At 39.9% G+C, this 25,244-nt stretch overlaps 1 long non-coding RNA gene across 1 annotated transcript in view; it reads right to left on the bottom strand.

Annotated features, from left to right (window-relative positions):
* LOC144579773 (uncharacterized) overlaps nucleotides 1-25,244 on the bottom strand; it is a 226,290-nt gene that overhangs the window by 93,467 nt on the left and 107,579 nt on the right. The gene's annotated exons all lie outside the window — the stretch shown is intronic.

Here is a 25,244-nt window from a genome sequence, read left to right as displayed (position 1 = left end):
TAGAATCACAGCTCTTTACCAGTTCTGTGATCTTCTGCACATTATTCAATCTCTTGGTCCTTAGTTTCCTCCGCTATAAAATAGGGACAGTAACACTTCCTGCCTCACAACCTCACTGGAGTTGTGATGCAACATATGGGAAAACAAGTGAAATGTAACACAGGCTGAGTAAATGCTACCTCCTCCTCTTCGCTTTTAAATCTGTCTTTCAGCGGAGCAAATATACAACAGGAGTAAGAAAAGAAATAACCATCTCAGAAGCTGTATGCTTTTACATTTTCAGCTCCATGTTTAAAAAATATTTGCCAAGCATTGTAGAAGTTGCTCCACACTCTGTAAAACTGGTGAAATAGTTCTTTGTTTCTTTATAAACACCACCTATTTCTTTATAAAACTGCCAGTTGCATTGTGAAAATCCTTTTTACAAAGGTGAGCCACTTGAGATCATGAGAGCTAAAACATGTGGAGGAATTCCTCAAGGAGCAGGGTGGAAACACAGCCACTCCAGACTTCTACCCACAAAGCAAGCACAGCCTAGTTCATTTAGCCTTGTGACTAGAAGGGATATCTCAAGATCAAAACAAACTTACATCTCATCTACATTGCCCTACAGTAGTCATAAGAAAGAAAGATGAAAGTAAAGACAGGTAGAAAGTGGGTTTCCCTGGAAATACAAGAACACAGTGTATTTGAGACCAGAACTGTGATCTGTAATGAAATTATGCAGACTTGGAGGAACATGGCAAGCTTTCCCTGTGGAGGTGCCTACAAGGAAGCATGCAGGATGGTTAAGCTAAAGGAGCATGGAGGAGAGAGAGTGAGAAGGTACTTAATAGTGTATTTATCATGTGCATGCTATCCCTTTGAGCATTTAAAGAGTTTTGGGTTCTTGGAGTTACTGTGCTTGTGTCAAGGTCACTCAGACCCACATGCAGTCTGGTTTACAATCATCTTTTTTAAGTCATGGTTTACATTTCCCATTCCCAGCCAGAACCTTTTATTTGTAATGTTTAGTTCTTTTTTTTTTTTTTTTTGAGATGGAGTCTCAGAGTCTTGCTCTGTCGCCCAGGCTGGAGCGCAGTGGTGCGATCTCAGCTCATTGCAACCTCTGCCTCCAAGTTCAAGCAATTCTCTGCCTCAGCCTCCTGGGTAGCTGGGATTACAGGCACCCACCACCATGTCTGGCTAATTTGTTTGCATTTTTAGTAGAAACAGGGTTGCACCATCTTGGCCAGGCTGGTCTTGAACTCCTAACCTCCTGATCTACCTGCCATGGCCTCCCAAAGTGCTGGAATTATAGGCGTGAGCCACCACACCTAGCCTAGTTCTTTATTTGTATTTTCTTGCTCCATTTTTACTCCCATTAGTATTATTTCAGCATCATTTAATTTTTGATTCAGACTTGGATTACTTCTCCAGTCCTATCTTGCATCCTCCCCTCTTCAGATTCTGCTCCCCAAATTTCCCCATTCTCTTTCTCTCCAAGTACCTTCTCACTCTCTCTCCTCCATGCTCCTCCAGGTTAACCATCCTGCATGCTTCCTTGTAGGCACCTCCACAGGGAAAGCTTGCCATGTTCCTCCAAGTCTGCATAATTTCATTACACATCCAGGGAAACCTTAATAGTGTATTTATCATGTGCATGCTATCCCTTTATCTACCTGTTCCATGCCCTAGATTGTGCACTCCATCAGAAGAAAGACTGGGTAATTCTCTCCTTCCTTCCCACTGCCTCGTTTAGAAGGCGTTCCATAAATGTTTGTCTAATGAATGAATGTCTATCTGGTGGCTACCAGCTATATGCACCAGGTAACATTCCCCCAGCTTTTATTTTATGTGTAGATTGACAGTCCCTTGTTACATAAGTTATCAAATTCCATTTTTAACATAATGGTGCCTTGCTACTCAGATAACTACTACCAATAAGCCATTAGCCCTTTGTTCACTCTTCTCTCTCCCCTCATACAGAACACCTCCCTTATTCTTATTCTAAAGCAATCTTCATGATATATTTAGACCTCTCTTATCTATCCAATCAGTAATTTTAAACCAAATGAAAAAAGAAATGCTGTGAGAACTCCAGGTAACTAGTGAAGTAATTGTTGCCTTATCTTTACCTTAAAGTCTAAAAAAAATAAAAAGTGCTTCCCCAGGCCAATTATCCTTTCAGTGGGTACAGTGATTTTGATAGAAAAGGCTAAAGATCTGTGAAGGTAGCCAGGCCATTATGTGTAGATGTATTTTTTACTTAGTGATGGTGGCTGTTATTTCTCTTTTTCTTACTTGCAATTAGAAAAAAACAACAACTACATTTCAAAAATGTAAGCCATTCTCCTTAACAAAGTACAAATACAACTGAATTCCAAGGGAAACATGAGTATTTCAGACATGAGCTCAATTTTGAATGTAAAAGCAGATGAGACACCTCTCCAGATAGAGCTGCTGTGAACTGCTAGAGTAGTACAAATCCATGCTTGAAAAGGCAGCAATAATGCAAGGATCACTTCTTCCCAGTAAACAGCAGAGTCATGGTAAGACCAGTCTTACTCTCATTGGAAATGAACCCAGGCAGTTTGGTTCAGAGCTTCTGCAGCCTCTCAGGACAACAAGGGCAGTCCAAACAATCTTTGCAAAGGCTCTAGAAGAACAGAACACAGACTGCTCTTTTCAAAAATTTAGTGATCACAGGAATTATGAGAGATAGGGAAGTTGCATGAAAGAAAAGCAGGGCCAAGGAAAAGTAGTTTCAGGGAAGGAGTTTGGAGCCTGATTTTAGCTTGACAGGAAAGAGCTAAGGAAGAAGGAGAGATTAAGGATAAGAGCAGTGGGGGTAGCAGGTGCTGGAAATTCCCTTGCCCCCTGACAGAAGGCTGTAATGCATGCCAGCCTGAAAAGGGGTAGACAGATTCGACTTTTAAAGGCAATGAGACTCTGAAACAAGAAAAAGGAATGAGCAGAACACGGGTGAAGATAAAAATAAATTTTGAATCAGAGACAAGGGAGGTTGAGAGTTCACCGTATATGGCTTCAAGGATCGCTGTGAAATAGGAGGTAATTTCATCTGCTGAGAGGGAGGGAAGTGGAGGGCTGGGGATTGAGCAGTGTAAAAAGGCCCTAGAACACCTGCTCAGAGGAACAAGATGTGTAGGTAAGAGAGATAAGTATGAGGCTTGCCAAAATTTACTCAAGACTGCAATTTGGGAGCAATTTTACTTGTGCTTCGGTGAGCAAGGCCCTGAGAAAAAGGAGTTTGGGGTTTGACACTTTTTTCTCCTACATAATTACCGCTTGATACCAGGGAGTCTATTAAAGCTCTCTTGCTTCATTTCCCCTATAAAACAAGTTAATAATACTTGCCCCTTTCCTACCCCATAGGTCTTTAACAAGCATTAATTAATATCTTCAAAGTGTCCCGAGTGCCTTGGGAAAGCACTGTACAGGATTTTTTTCATCATATCTATTATTCTCACAATTGCATTTCCATACCCTCTATTTAGAATGAGTTAGAATACAATCTTAACAGTTTCCTTCACTTTATTCCAAAGTATGTGTGTGTGTTAAGACTATCTGAAATCAACTGTTGAGAGGCTTCAGAAGCAAACAGAACAAAATCTAAAATGTTATCCAGATGCCATTATTAGGAGGCGTTGCAGACAAAACTTGCAGTTTTTCTAGAATTCATTGATCTATGAGTATGTAATGAATCAAAGCAAAGGATTTCAAACTGGTCCTCCATAGTAGACAAAACCCCATAACTATTTAGTGAAATGCACAATGCAGTAATATTGAATACTTCATTGCATAATATAACAATATCTCAGTGCTAAGGAATTCATTATTCTACATCATAATTTTTCCAGCTTTATTGTTTAACATAATCCAAATCCCTTCTTTCCTCCCTTTATCTTGGTCTTTAACAAATCTGTGTTAATCATCTATATGTGCAGGAAGCATGTTAAGCCTGAAACAGTGTGCATAGCAGCCACCTCGCTATGCCTGTCCGTCCCTTTCATTAGCTAAAATGCTGTCATCCCTTTATTTTTATCCCTTTTTGAATGGAGCTTAGATAAGTAAAGCTAAATTTCTATACAAATGTTAGTCCGTTCTTGTACTGCTATAAAGAAATACCTGAGACTGGGTAATTTATAAAGAAAAAGTTTAATTGGCTCAAGGTTCTGCAGGCTGTACAGGAAGCATGGCCACATCTGCTCAGTTTCTGGGGAGGCCTCAGGAAACAATATCATGGTGGAAGGTGAAGCAGGCACGTCTTCCATGGCCACAGCAGGAGGAAGGTAAGGGGGAGGTACTACATACTTTTAAACAACCAGATTTCATGAGAACTCACTCACTATCATGAGAACAGCAAGAAGGAAATCCACCCCCATGACCCAGTTACCTCCCACCAGGCCCCACCTCCAATACTGGAGATTATAATTCAACATGCAATTTGGGTGGGGACACAGATTCAAACCGTATCAAGCAACTCCATCTTTGTTGTCTTGACATTATTTATTGGTATTGGTACATGGAGTCCTCAGCAGCATCTCTGATACCAAGAATTTGCTAGCCTTGATCCAATGGCTGCTTCACAGGCCATAAAGTCACTTGGATAAAACCATCAGAGCCTCATCTATGGATAAAGGTCACTTTCACAAATTGATTTCTGATAACAGCAGCTGTGTGTTTATATGATGTGGTTGCTATGGTGACATGGGGAGGGGAGAAGAGAAAGTTTTTTCTTTACATAAAGTTTTGTTAAAGTTTGCTCCTTTGCACTTAAGTTGAGATATTATATGGTATAACTGATTTCTATGACAGAGAATTGACTTTTGAAGTCAGAAGCGTTTCTTCAGATTCTGTAAGCCAGACTTAGATTTTGCTCTTCTACATTATCCAAGATGTCAGGATATAGAAAGGCTATAGCTGGCTGGATAGAGAAAGTGGGGTAGAAGGAGGAAGACAGAATCCTGTTACAAAAAATGGTAAACAAAACAAAATCTCAAAGCTAAAGTCATAAAACTGGCAATATGGCATTTCCAGTCCACAAGTTAATGTGCCTATGATTTAGGTTTTGTGAAATGGAATTTATCTTGAATCCCCAAAACAATGTGGAGAGAGCTCAAGATTCTTGTGACCATTCCCACAACTACAGACAACAATAAAATTGCATGCATAGACACGTGACATGCTCATAATTCCTTTTACAATTTCTCAAATTTGTATCACCTAAAACCATCACAAACAAATCCAGTATTTTTTGTGTTTTATGTTTGAGTTGCTATGCTTGAGACTAATTCCACAATTACTTTAACCCTGATGGAAATCAAGTTCAAATATTTTCCCAAAAGAGCTCACAAAATAAAATTGTCACCAATGTTCAGAAATTCTGCCCCAAAATAATAATAGGGCAGCAAAGGTGACAGCAAAGAAACAGATGCAAATGTAAAAACCAAGCCAAGCAAGGGAGAATAGCCAATTAGAGCCATTACAATTTACATATATAGAGAGTTAGGATTTCTCAAGTCACAAGTGTCACAGGCTATTTTCCTATGATGGTAGCAACATCTGCCATTGCACATGTTTTCCCAGAAATCTGCCATTTTTTCAGCAAGATGGAAGTCTATGTTTCTTTCCCTTGAACCTGGGGAGGTTTTTGTGACTAGCTGACCAATTGAGTATGTCAGAAGTGACACTATGTGGCTTCTGAGGCTGGCTCACACAATGCCATCCACATTTACCTTGCTCTCTGAGGATACTCTATCTAGAATTCAAAAAGCATGTACCAAGGAAGCCTAAGCAGACCATGCAGAGGTCCCCATGGAAAAGAGCCAAGTTGCCTGCCCACATTGCACTCACCTCCCCTATGTTTTGTATATATTAAATTCCCCATTCTGTTTTCTAATAGTCTACCTTTTTTTGTTTAAATCACTGTAGCTTTATGAGATGTTTACTACCTGTTAAGGGAACTTGCCACTCAAGCTTCTTCATCTAATTAGCTACTCCTGTCCAAATTAAAAACTATAAAAATTAAGGATATGATCATTTCAGTCATACAGGAGCTCAAGAGGTCCATTATATGATACAGTGATATAGTTAATAAGAATGTATCAGACACATTGGCCTTCTGTGTCCGCAGGTTCTGCACCCACGGATTCAACCAACTGTGGATCAAAAATATTTTGAAGAAGAAAACAATAAAAAAAATACAACAATTAAAAACACCAATGTTTAAAACGCAATGTAACTATTCACAAGGCATTCACATTGTACTAGGTATTATCAGTAATCTTGAGATGATATAAAATATGAGGATGTACATAGATTGTATGCAAATACTACACCATTTTATACAAAGGACTTCAGTATTTGCATATTTTGGTATCTGCAGGGGGTCATGGAACCAATCTCTCACAGATACTGAGGGATAACTGTACTTCAAAGTGGCCAAAAGAATAGATTTTATGTGTTTTCATTACATACAAAAAAAAATGAGATAATGCATATGTTAAATTGATTTTGCCATTCCAAAATGTGTACATCAAATATGTTGTATATTATATATACATATAATTTTTATTTTTTATTAAAAAAGTAAATTCACATGAATGATTTTAAAAGCTATTAAAATTACATATACACATCTATGTAAATATACATAATGTTAATTTCCTAGGGCTGAGGTAATAAAGTCATATTTTTGGAGGACATAATTCAGATGAGATGGGGTGCATTCAGGGTGGTATGGTCATAGACAAGGACATAATTCAATCTTTACCACACATACACACACACACACACACACACACACACACATGCACACACTTTGTGGGAACTTTGCTATATAGTAAGTGCTAATAATCTCAATTAACTTGTTTTCTAAATGAAAAAGCAGTTTTCCCTCAATAACACATGAATTAAGTCATTCTCTTTATATTATTAGAGTTATCTCCTCTATCACATATTAAATTTTCATATGTTCTATGATCAATTTGAACATTCCATTATGATCTGTTTTTTTGTCTACTTGCCCAAACACCATATTGCTTTACTTATTATAGTTTTACAATATGTTTTCTTAACCTGCAGGATACGTACCTCTCATTGCTCTTATTTTCCACAATTGCCTAAGCTGTTTTCACCTGTTTATTGTTCCAGATAATTTCAGAGATGCTTTCTTGAGTTTCATCAAGAATTGGGAATGATATTAAACATACATACAAATCTAGGAAAGATGCAAACTCCCATTTAACCTGAAAAAACTGCCCAGGCTGGTAGGGCTGGGCAGATGGGCCTGAGCTTTTTGGTCCCTTTAGTCCCCAGAAACCCACCTCCCATCCCCTACCGAGACTCCTGTTTGATCCACAGATGGCATCCACAGCTCCTATTGATAGCCTACCCAGGCTCCAAGGAACCTACATGGCAAATCCTTTGAACTCTGCCTTTAAGCCTGGCTGCCCTTTAGACTTCCAACCCTCTATACTGTTTTCCTGATCTCAGGCCATCTGTATCTTCCTTAAAATGGGCCTGGTTTCCCTGTAGCCAACCCAGACCACCAACCTTCTGTTTGTCAGAATCCTAGAGGATTCCAGAGACCACATGGGTCAGTTCATGGTGCAGACTGGCTCCAAAGGCAGCAGACAACGAAGCTGTAAGAACAGGCTCCAGGAAGACAACGAGATAAAATAAGGTGTACAAACCCAAAGGTCTCGGGACACGCAACACAGCATGGCTAACGTGGCATCCTCTCATCCTTTCTTAATTTGATTACACAGGCGTGATGAATAAAACTATTGAGTACCTGTTACTTCTCTATTCCTTACACTGTTCAAAAGAACAGAAAAGGGGCCGGGGTGTCCTATCAATATCCAAAACATTTTTCCTCTTTCACAAGTTAGTTTCCTTGCTGCAAAAAAACAAAACGTGGACGTAATGAGTTGTTTATTTGCTTTTTCATGCCCTGCTACAACTGCCACAGCCTGTGAATGAATATCTCTTTGCAATAGCCAGCTGCTGGGGACCAAGACCACTGACTCTTGTCACTATAAACTAAGCTGGACAACAGATCATCCCAGACAAGATACTTTTCTTTTCCATCTCTTTCTTTTGCCTTCCCCTTCTCTTTTGTTCCTTTGATTTAGAGTTCTGTGATGCTTAATGAACAATACACTTCCCAGCAAATATAAAGCAAGAAAAATTCACTTAGGATTATAATCACAGTTTCAATTATTTACACATGTTAGAAAATATTGCCATTGGGTTCTCTGAGTTATTTACTCTGGTGTTTTCTTCTATTTCAAAGTGCTAAAATATTAGCCCTATTCATTACAAACAGATTGTTTTTAACATGATTCTTCCCCCTCCCCTTAACCTGTCTGAAATCCAATTTACAGCCTGCTAAAGGCCTTATAAGTTTTTTATGGATTATTTCCTGGGGTCACATTAATCTGGTTTCTTGTTACTTTACACTGATTTCACTTTGCCACAGTAAAGTAAGAAGATTCAATCTCTTGGGAATTAATCCATAGAGACCCCTTAATGAGGCAAAGCTGGAATGGAGGGAGCTACTGTGTTTAATTCCCCCAAGCACAATGAAGAAGAAGGAAGAGGTCATCCTGCCCTTCTTTGCAGTGTCCTGGGGTCAAGTCCTGGGAAGTGACCAGGGCTTGTGTGAGGGGAAGAACAGAGCAGAGAAGAGGTGAAGCAAGAGAGCTGCACGTTGCTGGGGTTGCAGGAGGCTGCACACTCCTCTGCCTTCAGTGTGCGAGACCCAGGACCATGGCCCATGCAAGACCTGAAGAGAGAAGGCAAAAGAAACAGCAAACCAGCCAGATGGGACAAAAAGGATTTCCTTGCTCTTACTGAACATATGCTGACATGCAAGCCCTAACTTCTCTCTCCTGAGTCCACTGCATATACCCTTTACCCTTTACCTCTGCACTTTGGTTTTCAGTGGAAGCCCTCGTAAAGAGATGTCTTTAAGATTCTGTCCTCCTTTTATCTTGTATCAAAGGTCTAAGGTTCTTATGATTTCCTTTTCCAAGAAGCAAAAGCAACAAACTCTTGCAACATTTTGCAAAGGATTGAAGTGAAAAACTTACACTTGAAGGGAAATTTAGTGGCTCTCAAGCTGTAAACTGAGGATAACAATAACTTCCAGTGGTTATCATTATCATAGAGAATTGACAGAGAAAATAGAAAAGGCACTTTAAAAGAATATATGTTAAGAGAATATGGAGAAAGCACATGTAAAGCCCCAGCACAGTGGCCTGACATGAATAGGCATACATATAGGGTAGCTGTTATTATTCATGTTATTATGTTCTCCAAGAATTCTCCAGATTTTTGTCATTTGGCAGTGACTAGCTACTGGAAACATTTTTAGAATAACTGACATTTTTTTTGTAAAGCACTTTCTTACGTGTTATATTACTGAATTTTCCCATCCATCAGATAAGATAGGCAGGTAGTATTATAACTTGTTCATAGATAAAGAAACTAAGGCTAGGAAGGCTAAGTAGCTGCTAGTAATTAACAGCCCTGGTACTAGGACTAAGGTCTTCTAACGACCCAATAAATGTTAATTCCACTGCTTCCTTCAAAGGAAAGGACAGGCAAAACTCTCAGGTGGCATGGCTGTGGTTCATAAACTGACTCTCAATAGACCCCCATGCTCACTGTCAGAGGAAACAGTGCCCACTATGGAAGTAACTATGTGCTAAAATTCAGCTGGACTCTCTCCCCTGCTCTCTTTCCCCATGTCATAGGGAGGGTGACTGATGTGATCATTGAATTTGGGAGAAGAAACAGAGCATGCTTTTCTCAGCCCTTTTCTATTTCCTCTCTTCCTAACTGCCTCCCTGACTGAATGTAAGGGACCCATCTGGGGAAGACCTGCATTATTCCTGATGTGTAAGAGACTGAAGGGGCAGTGGATGTAAGGTTTGTCTATTCAGAGTTGAAGTATCAGCAAATTCCTTTAGCCAAGAAATGAATGTCACATGCTCCATTACTTTATCCGTAATAGAGCTGACACAATCCATTGATCTCTCTGTCTTACTATTGGATCCAACCCTCTAATTGGAAGGGCAAAAAAATTGACACCTTGCCCTCTTCCCCTCCCTCCAAAGAAACCCGACATGTAAAATACCAACGAAAAGTAGGCATTGCTTGGGAACAGCTCTCAGTTACGCAGATGGAGGAAATGGCAAGTTACCAAATCTGGACATTGATATGAAGCCAGCATCCAAGCTAGAAAGATTACATTACCCCAGTTCTTATCTCAACAAATAATTTCATTTTGTAGAGACATTAGAAGGGGAAAACGTTATCTCCTGGACTTACTGAAAAGATTGTTAAATTGCGTGTTGTAGATACGATCAGAATCTTCCAGGAGTTCAAATCATCATATAACAAAAAAAAGAAGTTAGTGACTGGCCCTAATATGACAGTAAATTAAAAACAGTCATTATATGGATGATAATGTTTGTGAATAGTACCATAAAGAACAGTTCTGAGCAACTGTGATCCATTGATTTGCTCTATACCAATAAATCCACTAAAACCTCTAAGATAAAATGTAGGCCAGTGCTTTAATTGTGAAACTACAGTTAGCAAAGTTCTCAGTTGTCCTTGGTCCATCCATCAGTTCTTCCTCAAAGACATTTAAAACAGATCCTTCATTTAACCATCTTTTTAATTTGCAATATGCATTACTTCATATATTTTCATCTCTCCCTGATTTAAACATAGTTGCCAGTACACTTTCAGAACCAAAATTAATTAAAAGAAATAAAATTCAGTGATTAGGCATTGTTCCTGATATTTGATATTAAGTGGTAAAATGATGGGAAGAAAAATCAATAATTAATGTCTTTTTTCTAGCATTAAATATTTCAAACTAAAGCAAAACATCATCTAAGAAAATTTCAAGGCCCAAAAGTCCTTCAGCTATATAGGGATCCCCACTTGACGAAGAGAGAGCACTGATATTTTGGCATAATCAATTGTCCCATAAATCCATCCAAACTACAGTAGAAACTCAAGTTTTCAGTGTGGCACCTCTAGGACAGAGCAAAAGCATTAGAAAATTGAAAATGGATAGTATCTACTCATGAAAGAAGAAATATAAACAGTATCTGTTTAGGAGAAATTCAGCCTCACAAATAGCCAAAGAAATAAAAATCAAAACAAGTTTTTATTTGTACCTATCCAATTATTACAGATTTTTAAATAGGTAATTATCTGACTTTTACCCACACCAAAGGAAGCAGTGCTTGCTGAGTCAGAGCGAAAACCCAGAAAGCAGAACATGTGCTTGGACCTCTCAGATGAGCTGATCAGAGATAAAGGGTCAGAAAAATGAACCACGTCAAAATCTAGGCAGAAAATTTAAACTCAAATACCCAGAGAAAGACAGGGAAGACTGGTAGATCTCGGAAGGGCCAGAGGCAGCATCATAGGCAGAGCACAGAGCCAGGAAACTGAGAAGTTCTGCTCCCGGGCAAAAAGGAGTAACGAGACAGATATAACTTCTCACCTTCAACAATGAAAAAGGTGGACAACATATCATGCAACTACAGTTTGCAAACATTGGATAATGGGCAATGTAGAATAGTTATTTTGAGAGAAGGGAAATAAATTGAGTCCTATAAGTGACCTAGCTTCATACTTCAAAAGCATTTCAGACCACAGCACTGGGAGTAGAAATCCAAGCAAAACCCATCCATGTTCCAGAGTTGAGAAAGCCCAAGGTGGAAAAAACTCTGGGGCAGAGTGCTGCAGAGGAGAAAGCTTCAATGTGATAAAGTTCTGGATATTTGCAGAAGGGTCCTCTGGAGCCTTTTTTTTTTTTTTGTCTGAGACAGAGTTTCACTCTTTTTACCCAGGCTGGAGTGCAATGGCGCAATCTTGGCTCACTGCAACCTCTGCTTCCTGGGTTCAGGCAATTCTCCTGCCTCAGCCTCCTGAGTACCTGGGATTATAGGCATGTGCCATCATAACCCAGCTAATTTTGTTGTATTTTTAGTAGTGCTGGGGTTTCACCATGTTGACCAGGATGGTCTCAATCTCTTGACCTCGTGATCCACCCACCTCAGCCTCCCAAAGTGCTGGGATTACAGGCATGAGCCACCGCGCCCAGTCCCTGGTGCCTTTTACTAACTATTGATTATCACATGCATGTGAGAAAACTCCCAAGGCAAAAAAAAGAACCACTGGAAAAGAGCTATCAGAGCAATCTCCAGGGAAAACACAGGATGTTAAAGAGTTGCCGCCTTCACCAGCTGAAATAGAGGAACTACTAACACACACAGGACATTAAATAGCCTCCTCAGAAGAATATTGGCTTAAGAGTATAGCCAAATTCACCCTAGGCTGAAAGATGCTCTAGATTTCCCTTAACAAAACTGTCAATGAATAAAGGAATCCTAAAAAAGGGGAGGGAGGGAGCCAAAATTACTTGAAAAAATAAAAAACATAGCAATCAACAATATGAAATACACAATGTCAACGTCAAATCAAAAATTACCAGGCATGCAAAGAAACAGGAAAATATGGCCCACACAGAGAAATGCCAATCTATAGAAATAGACCCAGAATTACACAGATAATAGAATTAATAGATAAGGACACTAACCAGCTACAATAAATACACTTTATATGTTTAAGAAAGTAGAGAAAAGTCTAAGTATAATTAGGATGAAGTGAAAAGGTACCAATTAAACTTATAGAAATTAAAAGAACAACATCTGAGATTTAAAAAATACCCCTACATATGATAGATTTTAAAACATTCCCCTAGATATGATTGACAGCAGATTAGACACAGAAGTAGTGAATATAAGAAAAAGCAATAGAATTATACAACATGAAACATAAGGAGAAAAGATACTGGAGATGGAAAGACATAAACAGAGATCCAGTGACTTATGCAACAATATCAACTAAACTAACATATGTGTAATTGGAGTCCCAAAAGAATGGGAGGCACTAATATTTCAAGAATTTTTTTTTAATTCAAAGAAAATTATGAAACCACACACACAAGAATCTGAATGACCACCAAACAAAAGAAACACAAAGAAAGCCACATCAAGACAAAGGACAATTAAATCTCTGAAAACCAGTGACAAAGAGAAAATCATAACACTATCAATTACATGAAGAGGAAGAAAACTAAAAATAATAACAGACTTCTCATCAGAAACAATGCTATCCCGAAGACAATGCAATGTTGAAAACTAAAACTGGCAACCTAGATTTTTATAGTCAATGAAGCCTATCTTTCAAAATGATTAAAATGAAATAAAGACTTAAGGAAAAGAGACAATATATACATATATATCTTTTATCCTAACTCAATAGGAGAAACATGAGACAAAGAACTAGACTGACGGAAGTAAGGAGGAGAGGATACTCGTGTATGTAAATTGTTCAGGAAACCACATCCTGTAGAGGTGATATTTGAACTGTCCTCAGGGTGGCAGTTATGAAGATTTCTGGGTGAAAAGCAAGGCAGGCAGAGAGAACAGCAAATGCAAAGGCCCTGGGCTAGGAGTGTAATTGGTGTGTTCAACAAGACAAGGAGGCCAGAGTGGCTGTATCAGAGTGAATGAGAGGAGAAATAACAAAGGTCAAGAGGGCACAATCAGGAGCACAGAGAGAAACCCTTTAGGAGGCAGTAGCAGCTGTCCAAGGCAGAGAGGTGGGCTTGGAGCAGGATAGGAGATGTGGCAGGCAGAATCATGGCTCCTAAAGAGATCCACATCCTAATCCCAGGAACTTGTGATTGCAAATGTGGTTGAATTATGGATCTTGAGGTAGGGAGATTATCTTAGATTACCTGGATGGGCTCATTCTAATCATGTGGGTCCTTAAAAACAGAGCTCCTTTCCCAGCTGTGGTCAGAAGGAGATGTGGAAAATGGTCAGAAGATGAAGGAGATTACAATAGGCCAAAGAATATGCACAGCCTCTGGAAGCTGGAAAGGCCAAGAAGAGGGATTCTCTTCTAGAGCCTATAGAAAGTAACTCCATCCTGCATCACTTTGATTTTAGCCCATTGAGACCCATCTCAGACTTCTGACCTACACAACTGAGAGGAGAAATGTATGTTGTCTCAAGCCACTGAGTTGGTGGTTGCTTGTTACAGCAGCAACAGGAAATTAATGTAATAGGTATGAAGGCTGAACTATCACTCTGACCACAGTGGAAAGAACTGAACTAAATGGAGAAGAGAAGGGGTTGACAGAAGGCAGAGAAGAGTCAACAATCAGTGTTGTGCTTTCCCAGAATTCAGCTCTTGCATTTAGCTTCTATTTTAAGAGTTATTCTAATATGCCTCTACTCATGCCAATCATAACAAGAGAAACTTCCACCATCCTTTAAAACTTCTTAGAACAAAACGCGCTTATCAAAATGTAGAGTAGAAGGCGGATGCATTAGCAAAGTTCCAGCTAGAAGAGAGTTCAAATAGGCTGAGCCTAACAGAAAGTGACAGGAATAATCACCATCATGGGGAGTGCACAGAACTCAACTTTACTAACAATAAAATTACATTGCTCGATCTCTGCATTGGCAGAAATCTCAAATCGCTTTCTATTGAAGTGTCTCCAGTGTTTTTCGCTAGCTCCCTTCTAGGGTGGTATGGGGCAGGGCATGTGAAGTAGATATCCATCACTAGAGCAGAGCTGTCATCTACAGAAACTCTTTTGCTCAACTGGGAGGATTGTCAAGACCACCCCTTGAGTGTCAGCCTCCTACAACCATGTTTCCAGAACCCTGAGTCACTCTTAATAATCTCAGTGAGATCAGTCGCTATTCTTCATGCCCACATGGATGAAAGTCATGGCATGACAGTTATTGAGCCTGTGTCTCTACAGATTCTCAGCATCTGGCCTGCATCTGGGCCCCCTCAGAAGGGTGCTGCTGATCACCAGAATTTTCTTCTTCTCAGAGCTGCCTTCTCCAACCCATAAACTTTCAACTTCTTCAGTTTTTGCTTCTCTTCTGTGGAAATAGATTTCTTTTTCTGTGTTAGCAAGACATTGAGGAGATCCAAAGGAAAGTTATTCTCATTTTTAACATTTTCAAATAGGAAGTTTAGAAGGTAACCCACACAGCAGAGGACATGGGCTTATGCCACAGATAATTCATCAATCGAGGCCTCTCCTTAAAGAAGGGAGGGTCAAAGAGAACAATCTTTAAGCATTTCCTATGTGCCAAGTGCTATGCAAAGCATTCTACATACAGTGTATCATTATATACCAACAGCACTTTGAAGCAGGTATTATTGTCTTCACTTTAAACATGAAAGAATTGTGGCTTGAAAAGCTTAGATAACTCACCAAATTTCTTACAGTGAATAAGTAGCAAAATCAGAATTTGAACCCAGGTCTGACTGACTCCACTGGTTTGAATCACTCTATCGGAAAATGAGAACTCCTGAATTCCTGGATCTCTCTCTCTCTCTCTCTCTCTCATTTTTCAAACACTTAACCGCAAGGTTGATCTATGTACAGCCTGAAATAGAATTCACATACCCTAGACAACAAGTACAATCTCTGACAGTCTTACTCAAAATAGTATTTAGGATGTATTTGCTACTTAGAGCTATGGATTTTGATAAAAACCACATGAGCTAGAAATAAAGAAGAACTCAGATTTGGTTGAAAAGGTTTATTTTTAACTGCACTGGCACATCTGTATTTCTATAAACCTGGCTGTTTCCTCTCATTTATTCACACCTACTGTAAGCCTAACCTTTCAGTCTGTGGGGCTAGTGATTCTTCCCATCCCTATTACTTCTATTGATGGAACTCATCCAGATCACTACCAGGAATCTAACCACTAATCCTATTGTCAGTAGAGCACAGCAGCTAAGAATGAGTAATTTGGTAGAGAATAGACTTGAGTTCAACTCCCAGCTCTGCCACTACCTATCCCTACACTCATAGGTAAATCGCAGCTTTCTACACCTCATTTTCCTCTTTTGTTTCTTTGAGAGACAGAGTCTCACTGCTGCTTAGTCTAGAGTGCAGTGGCGCAATCTCAGCTCACTGGAAACTCTGCCTCCTGGATTCAAGTTATTTTTCTGCCTCAGCTTCGCAAGTAGTTGGGACTATAGGCATGCACCACTACACCCAGCTAATTTTTTAATGTTTTTTTTTTAGTAGAGATGGGGTTTCACTATATGTTGGCTAGGCTGGTCTTGAACTCCTGACCTCAGGTGATCCGCCTATCTCAGCCTCCCAAAGTGCTGGGATTACTGGCATGAGCCACCATGCCCAGCCTTCACTTTTATAAACTGAGGATAACAGTACTTCACAGAGTTGTAATAAGGACAATGAGGTAGTGTGTGTAAATCTCTCAGCACAGTGGCACATAGTAAGCAGTCAACAAATGTTAGCTATTAGTCCTATTACTACATAGCTCAGGGCACAAGTGGCAATTAAAACCAAGGATGAACAACACAGAGCAAAGCAATGAGCCCTTCACTCTCTGAGCCTCCAGAGAGATCTTAGCATTGTGAATTCCTCCATTCCTCCGAACAGAGTCGATGTTGGGCAACCCAGAGAGGAAAGCCAGTCGTTAGCACATCTACTCTTTCCTATGGCCTCTGGGTGCGGTCCTCCAACTAGCCATGGTCCGTCACACCAGGCTCCTCTCCTCCCCTGTTCCCCCACCCCACTTCAGTGGTCCCTCCAGTGGAAGCTCATGAAGATAATTTGTTGGGATAATAAAAAGAAAATAGTAAGACGTTCATTCATATTTTTATATTCCTTTAAATTTATATTTGATGTATTTATTTTTAACTGAAGATAATATTTGATTACATTAATATTTCTATATAACCTATGCATACATATATATTTTTTTGGGATATGTGTTCAAGTTCTTTTGAACTAATAGGGTGTGAAATTCGGCAAAAATGGAATGTTAGAGTTCTATCCCATTCCTAAAGGGATACAAGGTTATAAGCTCAAGTGCTTTCCAGGGCTGTGCCAATAGACAAATGCCTGGGGCTGAAGGGAGCAGAAAAGAAAATGGAGAACTGAAGAGTTTATGCCCAGCCTCCAGCTGTTCAAAATCAAAAATAGTCTGAACATCTGTAATTATGTTTTAATAAACATTTGCTGAGCAAGTCAAGGTGGCAGGCATCCTTCACCCCAGGGGGAGCAGCAGGGTGCGCTCTCCCTCCATGCCTTCTGCTGACTGCCAGTGGTCCCTAGTAATGTGTTACCTTTAAAAGTCAGTACCGAGCCCTAACCCAGATTATCAAGGTATCTTGGGTAGGACTCTGGGCTGGGAGTAAGAATAACTGGATTCAAATCCTGACTCTGTTCCTTACTCGTGTGACCTGTCATTCATTAAGTCATTTAACCCTGAGATTAAGTTTTCCTCATCTCTTTATGGAATAATACACACTGCAAAGTGTGTTGTGACATCTAAGTGAGATGATGTATTTGCAAGGGCTTCAATGACTTCAATGACTGTTGAATGTAATTCACTCACCCTGTGACAGCTTAGCTGAGAGTAGTGATTGATTTATGGGGGAACACTAGTTGACGGTCTATGTGGCAGAGGAAGGAGAACTAGTCTGTGTTATCCCAGGTGGGAAAATCCAAAATAAAGAAGTTCACCAAGGAACAGGATCAAAATAAAGAAGTTCCCGAAGGAACAAGACGAAAAATCTGCACTGCTTTGCCCAATATTGGATTCCCAATCACAGACACGTTCAAGTTAAGGTTATAAGTCTAGAAATTGTATGAAGCAGATTCAGATTTTGAAAGAGAAGTTTGGAGTAGACAACTTTTACATTCCCTTCAAACACTCAAATTTTATCATTCTAAGCCAAATAAAATGAGAACTAGTTAAAGAATAGCATAACTCCCAGCAAATTTAGGCCCTCCAGCAGGTCAAGGGGAGAAAGACATCTATCTGGGCACAGAGGTATCTTCAAATCACCCAACTCCTTAATTCATCTGCAAAAGACTTGAGCCTGCCTCGCATAAGTCCCTCAAGTACTTGCCATATAGAATAAGTTGTTTGACAATTCACCTAGCCTGTTGTTCAAGATTACTTGAATTATTCTACATACAGAAATGTGATACTAGGTGCTGAAGATGAATAAATCACATCAGCTATCAAAACTATATGCAACTCATTCAAAAATATGTTATCATCAGCCCAGACCTTGCCTTTGAGGGCCCGACCAGTCTACTCAACCTAAAACCTACCATCTCATGTCAATACTTCCTAAAATAAGTTGATCATCTTCCCCTTCCCTTTACCTTCAAGGCACCACCATTCATCTTTATTCCCTGCCCAGAAACCTAGGGATTCATCCTTGGTCCCACTTAGTCTTCTATTCCCCATATCCTATGACTTTTAGATTCTAAATATCTCTTGAATATATCTACTCTTTCTAGCTCTTTCATCACTACTACCTTAGACAAGGTTTCATCATGTGTTACCTGGACCACCACTACACATGTCTTCTTCATCCACCCTTGCCCTCCTCCCATTGTTCACTATAAGCATTTCCCTTCACCTCTAAAACAAAGCTTCAAAACCAGCTAAAAGTTGCTACAGTGTGTAGCTCTGACTCACCTCGCGACCTTAGCTCTTTCCTGTTCACTTCGCTCTTACGCCTTGTGAGATCTTATTCATTCTTCAGATCACTACTTAAGCATCATTTCCTCAAGGAAATTTCCTGTGACCTCTCTGACCAGCTCAAATGTGCCTATTTGAAGCTCTTAGGGCAATGTGTAGCAATGGTCACAGATGCAGCTGTATATTTGTATGTGATTCTTTTTATTACTGTGTATTTCCCCCTGTAAACTATAAAACACATGAGAGCAGGAACAGTGGTGCCTTTGCTCAGGGCCTGGAACACAGTAGGTCCTCAATAAACAAATAGTTAATAGCTAAACAAATCAATAAGTGATGAATGAAACGAAGAATGAGTGATGCATATGCTGCGCAAGTGACCTCGTCTCTCCACGCTTCACTTTAGCTCTGAAATTCGGAGGCAGGGGAGCGGGTAAGGAATGGACAGGACAGGGAATTAGATGGCATCTAGAATAACTGCTCTAAAATTTTTCGGTTCCAAATGCAAAATTAAAAAAAAAAATACTGAAATAAAAGATCCAAAAGGAAAGTTGTGCTCATGCTGAGCTCACAAATACATGCCTTTTTCCCCCATAAATAGAACAAACAGATGCTATCTGCAAGCCCCGCAGCACATCTGCGTGGATGAAGCAGCAGCAGTCAAGTGTCCTGGGAAAGGAGTGATTTGCATGTTTGCTATCCGGTGTGCAGCAGCTCATGCATTCTTTTCAGATAACACAGCAGTGGCAACATTCAGAGATTCAAGTGGTTTGGGATGTGTTCTTCAAGTTCACCTTCAGCCTCCATGCTAGAGAAATATTCATGCTTTTAAAAATAAAATAAAAAGAAAGAATTGCTGACTGGAGGGCTTCTTCCCTCCCAGTCACCCGCTTTCCTCAAGCTTTCACATTTGAATGTTGTCAAGTTATCATGCATTAACTAATCAAAACAAAGGGAATATGAGAAATGACTAAAAGTTTCATGACAAGTATGAAAACCCCCTGAAGGATGTGGTGGCACCAGCCACTCAAAGGCTCAACTTTTTTTCTGAGAGGATAGGACTTTGATTTCCATACAGTATTTTCTTCTTATGGATCTCAAAATCTCTCTTTTTAAGAATTTAAAAGGTTACTTGGTATGGAGTTTTGTTAAGCAAGGTGGACAAACTGAGGCATATAACACACTTTTTAAAGGACAAGGCAGTAGCTGAAATAAATTGAAAGTGATTTCTTTATTCCCACAAGAGATAACGTAAGAAAAGAGGTGCTAATGGGAATTTTTTGCCCTGGGAGCCTTGGCTGCAGTGCAGCTTAATCTAATTTGCATATGAAGCTGGAAGTTCCTGGAATTGCAGTCCCTTGTGACCCAGACACTCACCACTGCTGACTACAAGCTGCCTTGTTCATGGTAACTGGACGTTAAACTTAGGAAAAGCAGCAAGGTTCAGCCAGTCACTTAGAAAGACAGGTAAATCAACTACTCTAAAATGTGACATCTCCTTCGAGAACCTTCTGTAGTTACTGAAATAAACAAGGGAATACTGTATCTACTGACAGTTAAGCCAGAAAAGGAAAAGTTAATGTTTCCTACTCAATATATTTTCTCCTTTCAGACTTCAGACAGCTTCACCCCACCACACCCAGCTACTTGTGACTGGTTCCAAAGAGTGACACCAACTGATGAAAGATGACATTTTTGCAATCCTTTCCCTCAAAAGACTCATGGTGAGGTGGCCCTTCTCCACTAGACTATACACTTCATCATCCATGTCCCTCTTTCCATCCGGGGAGGGACAAGTTCCAAGGGGGAAATCATCCTGCCTCGACAGCCCTGGATCAAACCTTGGGAATTGAAACCCGGGATGTGCAGATCAGCCCGGAGTGCTGGCTCTCCCCTCGGAAGCTGAGTCACCGACCTGGCCGCTTTATTTAATCACTTGGAAAGCAGTTAGACTGAGCAGGACATGTAGTGATTAGTAATTCAGACTGGTCTCAGAGCTTCATGTTTTTCACTGTGAGACGCCAACTGCAGCCTTTTTCTTGGAGTCAACAGGAAGTAAGAAGAGCAGGCCAAATTTGACACCACTTGACGTAACCAGAGATGGACTTTAGCCCTCATTTCTCCACCCAATAACACAGAGATTTTGAGAGCAAGCCCTTCTAGTTAAACATATCTACCAAGTACCAGAGGTGAATAAAGAATGAAGAATTGAAGAAAACCAGCTTTGATAACTCAGACTTGACTGTTTCTTGTTAGCTGGCTCTCATTTAATAGAAGAAGCAGGAGGAGGAGAGAGGACTGGGAAGGGAAGGGACAGAAAGGAGGAGAAAGAAGAGTGAGAGGGGGAGGGGCAGAAAGGGGAGGGAGAAGGAGAAGAGGAAGGTCAGCAGGGGCAGTAGTAAAGGGAGTCATCTTAGATACAGATGTGAAGATGGCAAGAGGAAAAAGAAATAATATTTATTAAATAAGCTACTCCCCAAACTAATCAGAAAAAAAATTGTGAATGAGGCAAACAAGGAATCTACTTTTCCGATGATTTTTTTTTTTTTTTTTGGCATTATGCAGCATTTGTACAACATTCCAAACTGGGCACAGCAATACATAGCCACGTAGTCAGAAGTGATACAAATAGACTTTTTATGAAACATTTCCTATTTCTGGTTACAATTACTGTTGCAATGATTGATTCATGGTCAGCTATTTCCAACTACAGCTGTGGTAATAGCAATGAGATTTAAAATTTGATCATTTCACGTGGAGGACTTTAGTGAAAGAAATGTGTGTATATCTTTGTACTCACCTCTATTTTTTCTCTATTTTATCTTTCCTCTCTAATTCATCCTATACTTAGTCCCAGATTCATTTTCCTAAAATATCACTGCCATGAATGTATTCACTTGATATCAGGACATTCATTCTCTAATGAAACTCAGGGCAAATGCTCCATTGGTATAAAGAGGCTGGAATTATTATTTTAAACACACCTCCTACCCCCGCTAGCTTCCTGGCCAAGAAAAAGTTTCAAGCTATGTTATTAGGAATAATACACATTTTTCATGTAACACCAGATAGGATGATCTTTAGAAAAAAATATATATTATTGTGGGAAGCCTGGTTTTCTTCACATTCTTTAAGAAAGAAACAGAGCCCCTGGAGAGGAATTCCCACCTACTCTTCAAGGCCCCAGAGTTTCTCTTTCCTGCCTTCTCACCCTGACCACTACTCACTGCACTAAGTGAGTCATCAAACATACTAAGGAGACATCAAACATTGACACCTCCTCTTTTTGTAGAGTCAATGAGGACTGAATGCAAGGTACAATCTACCTGATGTGCTTTACTCTGTATGGATGACGGAATGTCCCAGGAAAAGAGGACATCAAAACATGGAAGAATTTAGCAGGAGAGTCACCCTGAGAGAAAGAAAGAGGGAGTGGGAGCCAGGAAAAGTGTCCATGCAGAAAACTCTTGGAAGGCCTAGGCAATATGGCTCCATCTCACCATATGGGATAAAGGATTAAGTTGGCTGACTACATCCAGTTTCTGAATCTCCCCTCTCCTCCTCACAATGTATGACTCTGAGGCAATTAGTTACCCAAACACTTCTGTAAAAAAAGAAAAAGAAAAAAAAAAGACCAGAAATCACACGTGGAATGAGCAGTCAACAAGGACAATCCTAGTATGTCATGGCTCATTATAAACTACGGGGAAAGATATCCCCTCAAACAATGAGGACATCCCTAAAGATATCCTTAAAGAATCTAAATCGGAATACCACCCACTCCCCAACCCCACACCCAACTTCTCCCTTCCCAGGAGATATCCTAAGAGTCTAGGTATGCCCCTTCTCTAACACCAGAGACGTAAAAGTCCCCTTCAATTGGTGAAAGCCAAGACATTGGAAAGAAGCCTTCCTTTGCCTGCCTTCTCTGTGTCCTCCATCTGACCACTGATGTTTCGATCGCAATTTAAAAAGTTTCCACCCTCAGTCTTATAAATAAGTGTGTGAAAATAGTTCCTCATATTATATTCTGAACATGTCACTGTAGGAGGACGGGGTCACAGGCAACTGCTCCATCCCAGCCACACTCTACCTGTGGATTATACAGAAAGCCAGCCTGGCTTTGAATAAGTTTAATTTCATTTCTCTGGGTCTCCTACAACCTACTTGGAAGCCAGCTTTCATTCATCTTGTTTACCCAAGCCCAAGAGTATCAAACATGTCCTATATCACTAGTTACAGCACTGGTCCTATATGTCTACAATAGCCATTTAATATATGTGCCAGAATTTATCATGTGTTCTTAAACAATTTCTTTATCTCTAAAATAATAATACACAGTCATAAAGTTGTAAGAATTAATTGAGGTAGTATGGCCTATATGCCTAGACCAGGCATTGGAAATTTTTTTTATAAAGGACCAAATAAAAAACATTTTAAGTGTTGCAATGCATATAGTCTGTGTCTTAACTACTCACTTCTGTCACTGTAGAGCTAAATCAGCCACAGATAAATGAGTGTGGCTATGTTCCAATAAAACTTTATTTACAAAAACAGACAGTGAGCTGGATTTGGCCCACAGGCAGTAGTTTAAAGACCCCTATCTTAAACAATATGTGTTCAATAAATTTGTTATTAGAGTTATTATCTTAATCAGTACTGACAGTTCTCCATTTTCACATTTGCTTATCTTTCCTGGTAACATTTGTAATTGAATTCGGGATATGTTAACTTACCCATTCATCACTGAGGTCACTGATGAGGAAAAGAAATGGCGGAGGACTTTTATCTTTCTTATACGTGTATAGCATCTAGTGGTAGAAGAGTGTAATTACAAGTTTTTCCTGTCCCTGGTCTTTTTCAAGCTCATCTTCAGTAAGAGGGCAGCTTCCTCAGCCAGCCCTCAGTAAGCAGCCGCGTCTGGATGACAGGGACAAGTCAGACGCACCTGGTTCCAAAGATGTCCCTAACAGGCCTTGTTGGGGGGTTCTTATAATGCAGGTTGCATGTAAACAATCTAAAGTATTCACTAAAGGGATTAAAAAATGACCCTGTTAAAGAAATAAGCTCTTATTAATCCATCAACTGTCATCTGTGTATGTGTGTTTAATAATACTAACAAATACTTTAGAGAAACAATAGAGTGTAGTTATGATTTATCTTAGAATTAGCCTTCATAAAGTATTCAGTGGTCTTTTAGCATGAAGCAGAGGCAGCTGTCAGACAAGTCAGGTCATTTTTATCTACATTCCTTGCTCATCTGCACTTCATACGCTACTGCCTCCCTTTATTGCCAATAATGCCAACTGTTTGGAATCCTCAGTCTCTCTTCTACCGTGCAGAGGTTAGACTTTAAGTATATGGCATCTTCCTAGGCCAAGATTCTAGAACCCTGGTTCTTTATTTCTAATATCTTCTGCTGCGGTCCTGTCCATTATCATATTCTCTGATAAATTTTTCAATAGGTAGATGCCTGAAGATAATTTTTTCCTGTCTGTTATTAGGATGGAGATCAAGAGGCAAATTTTTTTAATGCCATTATTTAACAGTGAGAAAAAACTTCTTCCAGCTCTGCACTTCCTCAGTGTGTGTTCCTCTGCTAAACAGAAGCCACTTATGAACATTGTTGGGTTACTTTATAAAATAAACTCTGATATGTGGTGATCTGATTTATGATTTTTTTTCCTCCACTCGAATCAGTAAGAAATCACTGGGTTCATCTCCCATCAGCAAGTTCATGTCTTATGTACCACCATGGAGTATATATTCAAGCTCCCATCCCAGCGGGAGCATGAGCTGAGGGCTGCAGTTTTTCAATGCTTTTTCAGCATTATCAGAGGAAGCTTCCAATTCTGATAATCTTCCCACACCCAAATGGCTCTGCCTCCTTCTTCCTGAAATTCTCAGGTATTTATGTTTTCTTGGAAGTTCTCCTGCCATCACCACGTCACCACAATTGCCACCTGCCTCTTGCAGTGGCTGGCTGGCCTGGGACCTGCTTCCCTAATTTTTCTTTATGGCATCCTCATTTCCTGGGCATCTGAGTCCCTTCCCCTCATTCCTACTGCATTGACTTGGAAGGGTATCCTTGCTCTGATTTTGAGGAAATTCTTCATCCTATATTTCCAAACAAGACCCTATTTTGGTTCTCCCAAATCTTGAAGCTGACCGGAAAAATAACTGAATTGGCCACACCACTATTTGGACTCTCTTTGTAATTTTTGGCTACTTATTTCACTCAGTAGTTTACAGTGACATGTCAGATTTTCCACAGCATCATATAACATACCCATTCCTCCTTACACCTACCTTGGGACTGGCCCAGCAAAGTTTTAGGATACTCTTGGGATTATGTATGAAGAGAGTGCTGGGCATTAAAGTAACATGGATAAAGCCCTTTCAATGCCAAAACTTTTCCAGAGACTGGGCATCAATTGATCGCAGGACATCAATTTCCTCAATAAAATGAAGACATTCGCCTCAACAAGCAATCAAGTCCCTCTGAGCTCAAATAATCTGTCATTCCAGACCTATCTCATTTTTTAAAGCAGCCTCTAGGTTCTAATTAGAACCCATTTGTCCTTCTGTTAGGTAAAGTTGCCAAAATAATTTCCCAAAGGACTTTGTGATGCCTGG

Source organism: Callithrix jacchus, chromosome 16 (assembly GCF_049354715.1).
Source record: "Callithrix jacchus isolate 240 chromosome 16, calJac240_pri, whole genome shotgun sequence".
Taxonomy (NCBI): domain Eukaryota; kingdom Metazoa; phylum Chordata; class Mammalia; order Primates; family Cebidae; genus Callithrix; species Callithrix jacchus.
Note: the sequence above shows the minus strand (reverse complement) of the source record. Positions and strands in the feature narration are given on the sequence as shown.